General features: G+C 35.5%; 1 pseudogene; it reads right to left on the reverse strand.

Moving 5' to 3' along the window:
• Window positions 1-100: 100 nt before the first annotated feature.
• LOC103099761 (ubiquitin-associated protein 2-like) lies at window positions 101-16,303 on the reverse strand (annotated as a pseudogene).
• Window positions 16,304-16,593: the final 290 nt, after the last annotated feature.

A 16,593-nucleotide genomic window follows, 5' to 3' on the forward strand; every position in this document is an offset into this window, starting at 1 on the left:
GCTGGAGGATCAGAGACTCATCTCACTTTCTTTTTAAATTTTTTTTCAACATGTGTGCAAAAGAGTTGATGTGGAGGTGCTCCTTGATGATGATGATGCTCTATTGAGTGGTGATATTATTTGGAAGTCTCACTGTGGCCAAATCACTCAGCAAGGATGAGTGCTGATTGGCTTTGGTCAGCAAGGAAGTTGAAGATACTATATTATAGAATGGGGGGATTCTAGGAGCAAAGGGTGAGTCAGATTTCACCACAGAGCCAGTAGCATCTTCAACAGATAGTGTAACTGAGTGGCCTGCCTGCAGGTCAAGCCATTCTTTGCCAGAGTCAGATCATTCTGGGAAGACAAGGAGACAGAATTGGAGGTCCAGTGAGTTTGTGTGGATCTCTGTTCAAAGAGTGGGTCTTGAGCACTATTTTGGGAGGTATAACTTGTGGGCTGACTTGGATCCACTCTGATAGCCAGACTTCAGTCTAGTTGAGTGAAACTGTAGATGAGTAGATGAGCACTACAAGACTCACTTGTAGTGCTGGTATAAAAACTGACTTAAGGAGGTGCTCATGATAGGAGTGGATTCATGCTCTGAGAGGATAGTCGGACCCCACTGTGATGCACCAAACTGTGGGCTTAGTTCTGAGATATCCATTCACCCAGGCACCTCCCCTGCCAGAGCAAGCAGGAATCTTTGAAGTCAAGAAGGTCTTTGCTTTTTGCTGCCTCAGGTTCTGCTGATATGGCTGAACAGTTGGAGGACTAGTTGCCTGAAGACCTCAGGGACATCTGTGGACCTGAGGTGGACTTTCTTGGCAATGGAGAGGAAGGGACCAGAGATACAGCTATAGAGGTGATCACAGCAGGCGATTTTTCATGTAGGAGCACGTCCATCATGACTGAAGATTAAAGGAAAGCACTTTGTGGAAGGGCTATGGACTGCTGTATCTGTTTGGTTCTTCAAATAATACTGTATCAATGATGCAGGTTGTGTTATAGAGCCCATATCCCAAGAAGTGGTTTTACCTCCACCTGACTGAGAGGTAACTTGTAGCTCTAAATTTAGGACCAAAGGAGAACAAATGGACCATGGCAACAAAACACCCACTCTATATTTCCCCCTGGACTGGGACAGACAATTTCTTCACTGTTATACTTTGTAAGTTGATTAAAAATACAGCCACCTAAAGAAAAAAAAATAAAAACAAGACTTTACATTTTGAATCTGTTAGTTCTATATATAGACTTATAAAATAATTTCCTTAATTATCCCAAAGTAGCTGTTTTGAAAGGAAAATTAAGAAGCCACTCTATTGCTCCAATTTTTTTGTTGAAACTTTGCGTGACAGGTGAAGGGGTGCTTCCTCCTCTGGTGGAGATGTGATTATATATGCATGTGCTGCTGCTTCCCAGTCTATACGTTTATTTAACTCCAGCCCATGTCAGGAATTGCCTAGCAACCCAGTACAGAACCAAGAAGCAGGACAAGTAGCAGTATTTATGACAGTGGTGAATAAAATGAACACTGCATAATTGAGTGTCATAACAGCATTTTTTTTTAAAGAGAACACACGTACACACACACACACACACACACACACGCACACACAGAAAACTACTTAGACTAACTTTCTAGCTCTGTTGGCAGTGTAAGCACAGAGGCCCCAAACTAATAAGTGCTACAAATGTCATGTTCTAAGCTTGCATAATAAAATTTCACCATCACTATTGTACTAGATCTTTATTGGTGGGTAGCACAGATTCTCATTTTCAAAATAGTTGAGTAGAAGAAAAAGTCAAGATTTCCAGAACCTGCTGTCAGGATTCTTCTTCTCTTTTTCTCTATTTCACTCTTTGTTTGTGTCTGTCTCTGTCTATCTGTTTCCCATCAATGTAAGGTTTTAGAAAAATCAGTTTCTCTGATATTGCCCAAGTCACAAAACAGCTGGGTAAACCCTGTGGTTTACTTCTCCTAATAATGTGTTTTAAATAATTGAAAGAAATGCTAAATTAGTTAGAGGTTAAAGAAAATAAATATGTATTTTTCCCATCCAAGATTCCTAAATCCTATAAAATCTGTCCAAGAAACTCTTGGAGAATTATTGTAGGAGAGGGGAAATCTGTTAACCCCAAAGGTTGCAATACTTGGGAAAGAAGGAAGGAAGGAAGAAAGGATTAAAGGAAGGAAGGAAAAAGGAAGGAAGGAAGGAAGGAAGGAAGGAAGAAGGGAAGGAAGGAATGAGGAAAATGGAAAAGAAAAAGAAAGTAAAGAAGGAAGAAAGAAAGAATATCTGTGTCTTCTATCACTTGGGAAACTATTCTTACTATAATTCTGATAATAGAAAACAGCAAATGGTCTGTAACATATACTTTTAAAGATTTGCCTGAAATATGAAAAGGTTAGGTGACTTTTTCTGATTCAGTACAAAGGAACACTGATTCAGCAATTAGAGGACCTGGGTTTAAATTCTGTCTTACTCTTCCTATCCAATCTGTTGCCAGATCTTGTTGATTTTTATCTCTTTGACATCTCTCTCACATGCCCCTTTTCTCTCCTCTGAAACTACCACAAACCTGGTATAGCTCCTCATCAACTTGCATTTGCAATAATAGGTTACAAGTTGGCCTCTTTGCCACAAATCTTCCCCAGTCCAGCCTATTCTCCACTCAGCAGTCACAGTGGTCTTCTAAAAGAGTAGAGACAATTAAGTCATCTTCCCTCCTCTTCAATAAACTCTGCTGACTCCCTATCAATTTCAGGATCAAATATAAAAGTCTATTTTACTTAAAATTCCTTCAAAGCCTGACCCCTTCCAATCTTACTGCATCTTACCTGTCTACTCAGTATCTGTCCCACAGATACTCTGCCATCCATTAACTGATCTCTTTGCTGTTCCTCACATGCTCCCAATTTGGGCTCTTTCCCATGCATGGGATGCTCTCCTCCCTTGTCTGTCCCCTTAGCTTCCCTAGAAACCAAAAATTGAACCCTCCACAGGAAGATTTTCATTATGCCCTTTAATTATAATTACTTTCTTCTGTTGATTATTTGCATTTTATCTATCTATCTATCTATCTATCTATCTATCTATCTATCTATCTATCTATCCATCCATCCATCCATCCATCCATCCATCCATCCATCCATCCATCCATCCATCCATCCATCCATCCATCCATCCATCCATCCATCCATCCATCCATCTATCTATCTATCTATCTATCTATCTATCTATCTATCTATCTATCTATCTATCTATCTATCTATCTATCTATCTATCTATCTATCTCTTGTTTACACAGGTATTCATGTTGTTTCCCCCATTAGACTCTGAGCTCCTCGAGAGCAGGGACTGATTTTCTTCCTTTTTTCCTTTTCTCCCCCACTCCATCCCCCTTTCCTTTGTATCTCCAGGACAGTGTTGGACACATAAAGAAAAATAAAATAAATGTTTCTTGTCTGACTGACCTCACTTTTCATATTTACTACCTATATTATTTGGGGTAAGTCATTCAACTTTTCTGTAGGTATGTATGTATGTGTGTATGTATATATGTATGTATGTACAGAGACACATCTATGTTTATATCTATATTCCATATGTATACATATTTTACTGTGGTATGTGGATGTGTTGAGACACTTACCAATTTAGGCTGTGTGCAGATGTTCCTATTATCATTAGATATCTGACCTTGATCAGAATTGAACTAGTTCTCTCACCATTTGATAGTACTCTGTTGTAATGTCCTACTCTTTGTGACTCCATTTGGGACTTTCTTAAAAAAGATACTGGAATGAATTGCCATTTTCTTCTCTAGTTCATTTCACAGGTGAGGAAATGGAGGTAAACAAGGTTAAATAACCTGCCCAGAATCACACAGCAAATAAATGTCTGAGGTCAGATTTGAACTCGGGGAAAAAATGTCTTCCTGGCTTCAAATGTGTCATTCTCCACTATGCCACCTAGCTGACCCAAGTATTATGTCATTTAAGTACTACATTTCATTTTCATGCATGTTCCTTACTCTCTTATTTTGTTTTAAATTCTATAGCATTTAAGAATGGACATTGCTCCGAGGAAACAAACAAAACATGTAGTTCTTAAGTAGAATAGACAATGACTATTAGAGATATTAAAATGACTAATGAGGAGACATCAAGTATTTCAAGGAATTATGCAAATCCACAGTAAAATAGGGTCAATCAAATTAAAGTTCAAAGGAACATGTAGTTGAAAGTAAGAGAAAAAAATCAATGGGGTGTGGGGCAACTAGGCTGTTCTTCATGGATTGAAAGTCAGGCTCATTGACAGGATGTCTTGGGTTCAAATCAGACTACAGACACTTCCTTATTGTGTGATTATATGTTGGAGGATAAATCCTGAGAATCCATTGAGCAAAGTTCTGGAGACATGGCAAAAATCCTAGGACCCTATTAAGGACAGCCTTGAGCCATAAAGTAGCTGAAGTCTGTCATGTAGCTCAACTTTTCATCCCAAGACCTGTAGCCACAAACTTCCCTCTCCCTCTCACCCTGAATAATTACTGATGTATGCATTTCCTTGGGAATCTAAATTAGGCCATTACATGTTGATTAATTATCTTATAGAAACCATTGTGTAAACTCAATGAGGTAAACAAAATTACTTTGTATCCCTTTACCAATCATTTACTTTTACTCTATAGGTAAAAATCTTATGTTGGAGCCCCAGCTTGCTTTCTCCCCCATAAAAGTAGATGTAACATTCAATAAAGTCCTTTTGGTTGCTATCTGCCCTTTTAGCCCTCCTGACCCCAAACAGGTGTTTCCTCTCATCCTTCCTAACACACTTCATTCTTCTTACCCATCTGGGACCCCTTGACAACCATGGGCAAGTAATTTAACCACCATTGCTTGGCCCTTACTTCTCTTCTCCCTTGGAACCAAAAACAATTCTAAGAGAGAAGGAAAGTTTATTTTGAAATATATCAAAAATTGGAAAGATTTTAGGTAAAAACAGACTAATTAATCCTCAAAAATCAAATCAAAACAAAAATATTAAGAGGCCAAAATAATTATTGATCCCTTTACTGTATATTATGGGCTTTACAAAGTTAGAGGAATAATAAGAGGACTACTCCTATGCCTCCAAAAAATCCTTCTTTAAAGAAACCAAAAAAGTAGTTGTAGACAAGATAATAGAAAAAACTAGAGTGGGGAAAATTGTAGAAGAAAACTTTTAAAATAAAGCATAATCTTCAGATGAATATTTAAAAGTAACTGAAGATATATCAAAATGGTTGCCAGAAAATGTCCAGATTTTACTTGGAAAAATTTCAGTACCTTAACCAGAATGTAATATATCCACACACAAAATAATTATTTTGAAAATGGTTTCTCCCATTGTATTTGCAAGTCATATCCCCACTGATGAAATCATAAGTTCTCATAAATATTCTGATATACTGAGGAGCAGAATTATGCCATGATTAAAGGAATTTCCAAATAGAGATAGAATACCATAACACAATTTTGTACCATTCCATGTGTCATAAAAGATTAGGAAAAAAATATTGTTGTATTTTTTTTTCTAGCAGAAAGGACATAAACATACTTCAGTGATCTAGGAATTCACCTGAGTTAAACCTCATCAAAAATCAATGGAAACAGGGGGCAGCTGGGTGGCTCAGTGGATCGAGAATCAGGCCTAGAGAGAGGAGGTCCTAGGTTCAAATCTGGCCTCAGATACATCCCAGCTGTGTGACCCTGGGCAAGTCACTTGACCCCCATTGCCTAGCCCTTACCACTCTTCTGCCTTGGAGCCAATACACAGTATTGACTCCAAGATGGAAGGTAGGGGTTTAAAAAAATTATGGAGACAATATGAAATATTTATGAATCTCTTTGTCAACATAAACATGGGAATTATATGAACACAATTACAAAACACTTTTCACACAATTAAAACTAAATTTAATTAAATGGAAAAACATTAACTGCTCATGGATAAGATGAACTAATACAATAAAAATGACCATCCTACCTGAATTAGTTTACTTATTCAGTGCCATACCTATCAAATTACTAAGAAATTTTTATTGGATTAGGAAAAAATATAACAAAGTTAATTTGGAAGAACAAAAATCAGGAATAATAAGGGAAATAATGAAAAAAAATGTGAAGGAGGGGGCCCTAGCAGAATCAGATCTTAAACAGTACTGTAAAGCAGTGGTCATCAAAACAGTATGGTTTTGGCTAAGAGACAAAAGGGAGAATCAATGGAATAGACTTGGGGTAAATGTTCTCAGCAAGATACTGTATGATAAACCCAAAGATCACAGCTTAAGGGTAAGAACCCACTATTCAACAAAAAATTCTGGGAAAATTGGAAAACCGTATGGGAGAGAATAGGTTTAGTTCAACATTTCACACCTTACAAAGACAAATTCAGAAAGGATAAATGACTTAAATGTAAAAAAAGGAAAATATAATTAATTAGGTGCACATAGAATAGTATAATGATCAGATCTACAGGAAAGGAAAGAATTTAAGAGCAAGCAAGAGATAGAGAATATTACAAAATTTAAAATGAATAATTTTGATTACATTAAATTAAAAAGTTTTTGTAGAAACAAAACCCATGCAACCAAAATTAGAAGGGAAGCAACAAATTGGGGGGGGAATCTATATAACAAAAACTTCTGACAAAATTTTAACTCCTCAAATTTATAGGGAGCTAAATCAATTCTACAAAAAAATCAAGCCATTCCCCAATTGTTATTTGGTCAAGGGACATAAATCAGCAGTTTTCAAAGGAAAAAAATCAAAACTATAAATAAGCACATGAAAAAGTGTGCTAAATCTCTCATTATTAGAGAAATGAAAATCAAAACAACTGATGTACCACCTCACACCTAATATACTGGCCAATATGACAAAAAAGAAAAGTAAAAAATGTTGAAGAGGATGTGGCAAAAGTGGGACACTGATGGCATTACTGGTGGAGTTGTGAATTGATTCTGGAATCATTCTGGAATGATTCTGTGAATCATTCTGGAAGGCAATTTGGAACTATGCCCAAAGGGCTTTAAAAATGACTACCCTTTGATTGGATCATACCACTGCTGGGTTTGTACCCCAAATAGATAATAGGGAAAAATATGTGCACAAAGTTATTTATAGTCATGCTCTTTGTAGTGGCAAAATACTGGACATGTTTTGTAAGCCCTACTATCACCTCAAATTAGAACTTGTTCAGAAGAGATCCTTTTTTACTTCTTACCCCACAAATTAGCCACCTAATAAGTTTTCTTTGAAAATAGCTTTATCTTTCTTATGATCCATATTTGCCTCATTAGCACCATCTTTTCAATTTTCTTTCGAGTTTCTTTCATCAGATCAGTTTCCAAGTCTTGACATTTTCTTCTATTTTTCTTCTGGTAAATTATATTTTAAGGTTTCACCTCATAGTCAACAACTATTTTAAAAAGACAAAATATCAGAATGATAATTTTTAGATGGATTGAAGAAAAACAAACTCATGATTGGACTGTTAGTGGAACTTTGAAGTGATTCCATCATTAATGAAAATAATCTACAATTGACCAAAATGAATAAAGCTTTAACTGAGAGATTTCATTGCTAAGTACATTCCTCAGTCAAAGACAGAAAGGTCCATTATTTACCACTCCAGTATTGTCTATATGTAATCATATTACAACCAGATTATTTTTTCCTTAAAACACTGAAGTAGGCTCTAATGCCAAAAATTCTTCAAAAAGTTATTTTAAAGTATTTTTCCATGGTTACATGATTCATGTTTTTCCCTCCACTTTTCACTCCCTACTCTCAGAGCCAACCAGAAATTTCATTGGATTAAAAATTTATTATCATTCAATACTCATTCCATATTATTCATTTTTATAATAATTTTTTGAAAATGTTAGTTAAGTAGTCAATTTAGAATACTTTCCTTTGGTTACAAGAATCATATTTTTCCCTCCCTAACCCCATCCCATCTCTTATCCACTGTTTTTTTCTTGATTCAAACCTATTTCTATATTATTGATGTTTGCACTAGGGTGATCATTTAGAGTCTATATCCCCAATCATATACTCATTGACCCATGTGATCAAGCTGTTGTTTTACTTCTGTGTTTCTACTCCCACAGTTTTTCCTCTGAATGTGGATAGTGTTCTTCCTCATAAGTTGCTCTGAATTGTTTGGGATCATTGCATTGCTACTAATAGAGAAGTCCATTATATTTGATTGTACCACAGTGTATCATTCTGTGTAGAATGTTTTCCTGGTTCTGCTCCTTTCACTCTGCATCAATTCCTGGAGGCCATTCCATTTCACATGGAATTCCTCCAGTTTATTATTCCTTTAAGCACTATAGTATTTCGTCACCAACAGATACCACAATTTGTTCATTCATTCCCCAATCAGGGGGTATCCCCTCATTTTCTAATTGTCACTACAAAAAGTGCACCTATATACAAGTCTTTTTCCTTATTATATCTTTGGGATATAAATCCAGCAGTGCTATGGCTGGATCAAAGGGCAGACAGTTTTTTTAGAACTCTTTGGGCATAGTTAAAATTGCTTTTGTGAATTTCAAAACTACTCAACTGTGTTCAAACCATTCTTTAGAGGATGGAATTTGGCTATTTCCTGATCAATAACAATAGAGACACTTGGAATGACAGAATCAGGTCTTGGAAACTACAATCTCTACCCTACTCAGGGTAACAGGATTTAGGAAGAGCTGCAGCAAAGCTCAAGATTTAATTATTTGAGAATATGACCTTCAACAGACATGTGCAAAGGGGACAGAACTCTGGGCGGTCCTGGGTTAAGATAGAGCCACCATTGGCATAGGGGAGACACAGGAAGTGAGGTAGAGGATAGTTGAGGATGCTGGGACTTCCTGTGTGGAAGGGGAGTGTGGGAGTTGGAGCCTGGTGCTTAGAGTGGTGGCCCTCAGACTGTTTCTCCATTTTGGTCACGTGAGTGATAGGGACTGATCTCTTTTCTTTGCCTCGGCTATCCAAGGCCTTGGGCCTTTGGCCCAGCCTAAGCAGAGTGAGTATTTAAGTCCTATTCCCTTCTCTCCCCTTTCTCTCTCTCTCTCTCTCTCTCTCTCTCTCTCTCTCTCTCTCTCTCTCTCTCTCTCTCTCTCTCTCTCTCTCTCTCTCTCTCTCTCTCTCTCTCTCTCTCATACCTTTCTTCCTCCTGTTAGTAATTAAAGAAAACTCCATAAAAGGTTGACAGCTGACTTGAGTTTTCATTTAGGAATTACATAGCTGAACTCTTTGGCGACCTTAAATTAATATATATCAGTCTTTTAATGTGATTTCCATATCACATCTTCCAGAATGGTTCGATTGATTCACAACTCCACCAGCAAGACATTAAGGTTCCAATTTTTGCCACATCCCCTCCAACATTCATTACTTTTCTTTGCTGTCATGTTAGCCAATCTTCTATGTGTAAGGTGGTACCTCAGATTTGTTCTGATTTGCATTTTCCTAATTATAAGAGATTTAGAACACTTTTTCACGTGCTTATTTAGTTTTGATTTCTTTATCTGAAAATTACCTATTCATGTCCCTTGCCCATTTATCAATATGGAATGACTTGATTTTTAGTACAATTGATTTGGCTCTTTATAAATTTGAGTAATTAGACCTTTGTCAGAGGTTTTTGTCATGAAGATTTTTCCCAATTTGTTGCTTCCCTTCTAATTTTTGTTGCATCGGTTTATTATCACTCAATACATATTCCATATTATTCATTTTTATGATACTTTTTAAAAATCAAACCCCTACATCCTATATCCATATAAACAAATGATAAACCATGTGTTTTTCTTCTACATTTCTGCTCCTATAATTCTTTCTTTTGATGTGGATATCTTTCTTTCTTATAAGTTCCTCAGGGTTGTCCTGGATCATTGCATTGCTCTTAGTAGCAAAGTCGATAACATTTGATCATTAACAATGTTTCACTTTCTATATCCCACAGATTTTGATATATTATTTCCTCATTGTCATTCTCATCAATTAAATTAGTAATTGTTTCTATGATTTTTGTTTATTGACCCACCAGTTTTTGGAGAATTAGATTATTTGGTTTCTAATTGATCTTAAATTTTCCTTTCCATGAACCTGTGTTAATTGTAATTTTTATTGCATTATGATCTGAAAAAGTTGCATTTATTGTTTTTTGCTTTTCTGTATTTGTTTGCAATGTTTTTATGCCCTAGTTCAGTCTTTGTATATGTACCATGTACTGCTTAAAAGAAGTTATATTTCTTTTTTCCCTTGCTGTTCATTTTTCTCCAAATATCAATTAACTCTAATTTTTCTAACATTTTATTCACTTCTCTTACTTCTTTCTTATTTATTTTTTGGTTTAATTCATGTAGTTCTGATAAGGAAAGCTTGAGGTTCCCCACTAATATGGTTTTTTTATCTATTTACTCCTTAAACTCCTTTAATTTCTCCTTTAGATATCTGAATGCTATACCATTTGGTCCATAAATGTTTAGTACTGATATTACTTCATTGGTCATAGTACTTTTTAGCAAGATTTCCTTCTTTATATCTTTTAATCAGACACATTTTTACTTTAGCTTTCTCTGGTATCATCATTGCTACTCCTGCTTTTTTACTTGAGATTAAGCATAATAAATTCTGTTCCAGCCCTTTACATTTAATCTGTATGTCACCCTGCTTCAAATGTGTTTCTTATAAACAAAATAGAAATCTGGTTTTTAATCTACTCTAATATCTGCTTCTGTTTAATGGGTGAGTTCATTTCATTCACATTCAGAGTTATGATTACTAAATATGTATTGCTCTCCCTCTTATTTTACCCTTGTGATCCTATTCTATTCCCTTTCACTCCATTCTTCCTCACCAGTATTTTGCTTTTTATCATCATCCCCCACTCCCCTCTCCCTCCAATTACCTATCCTTACCCTTGTATTATTCCCCTTCTATTTCTCTGTAGGATAAGATATAATTTTATACCACAATGAGTATATTGGATTTTCTCTCTCTGAGCCAGTTATTATGAGAGTATAGTTTAAGCATTGCCTATCACTACCTTTATCCTCCGCTCTCCATAATGATTTTTCATGACTCTTTATATTATATAATTTACCCCATTCTACCTTTTCCTTCTCTTTTCTCTAAGTGCAATCCTTTTTCACCTCGATTTTTTATATATTATATACATATATATCATGTCATACATACATAGCATTTCATATCATCACAAATATACACATCTTATCATCATACATCATCATATATATATTATCATCATAATCAGCATACTTCCCCATCCTCTTTCTGAGTATATTTCTTCTATCTTCTCTGCTACTAAGAGTAATTTTTGGGAATTACATATATCCACTTTCCTTGTAGAAATGAAAACATTTTGACATTATTGAGTCACTTAAATTTTATCTTTCTTAGTTACCTCTTTAGGCTTCTCTTGGGTGTAATGTTTAAACTTCATATTTTTTCTTTAGGTTTGGCTAATTCCTCAAGAATGCTTGAAAATCTTCTATCTTATTGAATGTTCATTTTTAGCCATGAAAGATTGCTGGATTGGTGACTCTGGGTTTTAAACCTAGATCTTTTGCCTTCCTGAATAGCATATGCCATGCCTTCTAATCCTTTAATGTAGAAGCCACTAGATCCTATGTGATCCTGATTGTAGCTCCATGGTATTTGAATTGTTTCTTTCTAACTGCTCATAGTATTTTCTCCTTGACATGGGGGCTCTTTATTGCCCAGATATCCATTAATATCAATGTTTAGGACTGGCTTATCCCTCAAGAATGCTTGGAAATCTTCTATATTATTGAATGCCCATTTTTACCAATGAAAGAATTCAGTTTTGCTGAATATTCCTGGAAGTTTTCATTTCAGGATTTCTTTCTGGAGGTGATCTATGAATTCTTTCAATTTCAATCTTATTTTCTGATTCGAGGATATCTGGGCAGTTTGTTTTGATAATTTCTTGTATTATGATGTCCAACTTTTTTCTTTTTGATCATGGCTTTCAGGTAGTCCAATAATTCTTAAATTATGTCTCCTGCATCTATTTTCCCTGTCAGTAGTTTTTTTTAATTATATATTTCATGTTTTCTTCTGTTTTCTTTTGATTTTTTTTCATTATTTCTTGATTTATCATGAAATTATTAGTTTCTAGTTGCTTAATTCTGATTTTTAAGGACTGATTTTCTTGTATCAGCTTTTGTTTCATTTTTTTTCCTATTTGGTCCATTTCTTCTTGCATTACTATTATTTCTCTTCCTCGCTCTTCCTCTCCTTTTCTTGTTGATGTCTTTTATGAGTTCTTCCAGAAACCATGTCTAATCTATATTTTTCTTTGGTTTGCTTATTTTTCTTACCTTTTTATTGGTAGGCTGTATTTTATGGGAAGCTAAGTTACCATCTTAAATTTCAGCCCTTCCTGGATGGTACCATTTGCTTTTATTTTCTGAGTTTTTGCCAGTTTTGGTTTTTCCAATGCTGTATGATGGCCTGAAAACTGAGACCTCTGAGAGCAACCTCCCATGGATAATTCAATTAACACTTGAGATACTGATAACTGAAAGACTTGCCTCAAGCTTGGACTTAAGCTTTTGGCCTTACCAAGAGCTTAATTAGGTCAGGAACTGCTTAAGCTCTAGCCTCAGGCTTAGGTGTAAGTTTTGGTTCTTACTGTGTACTTAATCTAATCGGGCACACACAGTTGATTGCCCTGTCCTGAGGCTCTACCCTGAGCTTTTTTGGCAAAAAGATCTAGACCCACTTTGAGTCTACCAACTACACCAAACTGGAATCTATGTCCTTACCACTCAACTCCTGACTTCATTCTGAGCCTATGAATATCATCCCACTTCAGCACCAACTGGCCTGGGCTGGGATTCAGACTTCTCCACAGGTTTAGAATTTCAATGAGTATGGGTTGATTGGACCTCTATTTTGCTCAGGTAGGTTCTTGGGGTCTGAACATTGGCTTGGTCTTAGATTCTATACCTAGAAGAGCAGATGTGGTGTGGGTGGGTGTGGCTTGCTCTTGGTTTACTCTTCACTCTTTGTTATGACCTCCTGCTTACTGTGTTCCCCTCTAACCCCAGTGCCCCAGATGTTCTCTGTCTACCTTTTGGATTTTTATTTTCTTGAAAATTGTTTTATTCTGTCTCCTTGTTGGTTATTTCTCTCCTGTATTTGTTTTGTTGTGTTATTTTAATATTGGTTGGAGAGGATTCTTGTAGCAACTCTGAGATTCTCTGTTTTACTCCATCATATTGGCTCAGCCCCTGGAACTCCTAAATTAATATTCAATACTATGAAGTCATCAAGCAAAGCCTGGACTGAAAAGAAGAGTTCTGAATAAGCACTTCCCCCATCCCATAGTCTCCACTTATTTGTGGAGGTAGGGAACAAGACCTGCAAGTATGGAACACTGAAATTCATGTCAGATTTCTTGATATTGTGATTGATGATTAATTTTTCAGAATCTTTTTTCTTAATCTTTTCATTTTCTTTATCATATTATAAATAATTGTTCTCTGGGAAGTTAATGGGATAAGGAATCTATGCTATATTTAATAATCCTTTGTTAAGATTTGTGATAGACTCTGAGCATTGTATTTTTTCCTCACTGAAAAGGAAAGTAGCTTAAGTAGTAATTACTACTTGAAGGAAAGGCTGGGATTTTTTCCTTTTCTAATTGTGGGCATAATCTTGAGCCATTCCTATGTTCCTTCCAAAGATAGAATTAATATGAAGTTTGATGGGGCTAAGTGATTCAGTGGATATAACCCTTCTATTCCTTTTAAAAGATTCAATTAAAATATTTTTAAATGCCTATTGTATGCTATACCCTATTAAACACTGGGGATATGATAAGGAAAAGATAGTTCATGATATCATGGAACATGCAATCTGAAAAGAGAAGACAACACACAACAAGGGGTGGGAGGGATGAGAAGGAACCTAACATAGGGGTATGATGCTTGCTGGAGTCAAAAGAAGCAGAGAGATTACTGAAAAGTAAACATTTACCTTGAAAGTTCTGAGAATTATGTGCCCTTTATAGAGGAAGGCTTTGAGAGAACTTTATTTCTCTATGCTACAATGTTCTAGTCAGAGGGGATAGAAAGCTTAGGTTTTTGAGGTGTCGAGCTTCAAAAAATAAATAAAAGATGAGGAAGATGAGATATAGAGAGTTGAAGCAGTTTTCCCAGTCACCAAAATAGTCATTAGCAGGTATAGAATTCAAACTCAAGTTTTCTGCCTCTAAGACTTGTGTTCTTTTTACTGTGCCAGAGTCTTATTCTCTCTCTCTCTGTCACTGCCTCAGTATCTCCATCTCTCTTTGTCTGTCTCTTTCTGTCTCTTTCATGCTGACTCTCTGATATTATCTCTCTTTCCCTGTCTCTATGTCTATTGCATCATGTTGCTTTTGACTTATTTTTTGGCTAATTCTAAACATTTAAGTTTCTTGGACTTATTGTAGGATAATCCTGAAGAGATACATCTTATTTTTAATTTGGTAGGAGATTTAAATATTTTATTATTAACTCTTAATTTAAAGGAAGTTAAACTTTATAAATGAAGAACACATTTTTATCTGTTTGGAAATATTAAAGTGTCATCAGTGTGACTTTAAAAGTTAATGGTTCAGAGACAGATAGGTGGCTCAACAGATTGAGAGCCAGAGCTAGAGATGGAAGGTCTTGGGTTCAAATCTAGTTTCAGACACTTCTGACCTGTGTGATGCAAATCAACTCTCCATTGCCTAGCCCTTGTTGCTCTTCTGACTTGGAACCAATAGTTATTGATTCTAAGACAAAACATAAGGGTTTTTAAAAATGTTAATTGTTCAACAAGAGAAGAGATCATTTTTTTGGAAAGGGTTAGGTCACCCAATTACACAGTTAACTAAAATTTCATTTTTTAAGCTCATAATTGAAAGGAAAAAATCAATAGTATAATTTAATTACTTAGTTACTAGGCAAAAATTTTAGAAAGATTTTGTCCCAGGAAAGAGATCTTATCATGTAGATCTAGTTACTTCTTTTTCATTTCCTTGGATCAGAGGGTTTAGAACTGAAAGAGATATTCAAAATAATTTAGTCCAAAGAAGCAGCTTGAAATGATTTGTATGAATGACAGAGAGTAAAAAGAACAAAATGAGGTGCTTAATTAATAAGTTGGGAGTCTAGGCAAAGATACGGGTAATCAAAAATTTAGTGAAGGTGGTAGATAAGGGATAGTAGCATTAAGAAAGCATCTCAATCCTGAGTCTCACCACTTCTCTCTCTATGATCTACTATTAGAATGTAAACTCTATGAAGGCAGGGACTTCTTTCTTTTTTTAAATTTGTGCTTAGGAAAATGCTTGGCATATAGTAAGCAATTAAATATTTCTTCCTTTCTTCCCTATATTACCCTCCTTGTCTTTCTTTTGATTCTTCTTTTACTTCCTTCCATATGTCAATCCTTCTTAATTTTCTCTGGATCCTAAGGTGAGAAAGTGGAGTTTTTATAGGATCACTTTGCCTGAAAAGAAGAGAGCAAGGCAATCTAACTTGGTGAAATAACACAATATGTTTCTATTCATTAATTGTAAGGTCTTTTAAGCAAGATATCACAAATGCCCATAGACAAAATATGTACTTTCCTTTGATCCACTTGATCATGGACCATCTAGTTCTGATGAACCCTTAAATAAAGTAGAAACACCTTATCTTCTTGTGTGATTTGGAATCTCACCTTACATGCTGTCTCCTCTCTCTCTGGTATCAACAGGGATGGGATGGACATAGTCTTTCTTACAGGATCAGTTTCACCTTCGGTTTTCTGTTCAAGCAAATAGATGCCAGTCAATGTCCAGAGAGAAATCCTAATAAAACCAGAAATGTGTTCTTGTGAGTTTAAATCAAATCCCTAGAATTATTTATAATGTCCCTTCTTAAAATTTTTGCCTTTCATAAATACAGAATGTTTCTCCTAAGCTATTGCAGCTGAAATATGTGAGTTCTTTACAGCCTCATTCACTTTCTCAATAAGTTTCTCTTTTCAGATCCTATTATCCCCTCAAGCATTTCATATGATTTCTCTGTACTTGTTAGCATACTGCCTTGTTAACTCGGATCCTTTATTTCTCGCTAGTTGTTTGCTCATGCTTACAGCCAAGTTCTCATACCTATCATCAGAATTGAGTAGTAAGCCAGCCTCCCACTCCTTCTTCAGCAAAGACTTGGCCACTTTATTCTTGCCAATGCCTCCTTCCATATCAATTCATCTTCTATCTTGTCTAATGCTTCGTATCAATTTCCCAATTCCAGCTGAAATTCTTATTCTGTCACATCATCAGGCAATCATTAAACCAAAGGTAACTTTTCTCTTCTCTGACAACCTTGAGCTTCACCTTCAGGAGGGGATTTGGGAAGTGAATAAAACCCTAGAATGCCAAGCAGGTATATATGGCATCTTCATATATATATATATATATTATATATATATAATATATATAAAATGCATATACCATTATATACATACATATACATAAATACATATATACA

The sequence above is a fragment of the Monodelphis domestica genome, chromosome 5 (assembly GCF_027887165.1).
Source record: "Monodelphis domestica isolate mMonDom1 chromosome 5, mMonDom1.pri, whole genome shotgun sequence".
Classification (NCBI taxonomy): domain Eukaryota; kingdom Metazoa; phylum Chordata; class Mammalia; order Didelphimorphia; family Didelphidae; genus Monodelphis; species Monodelphis domestica.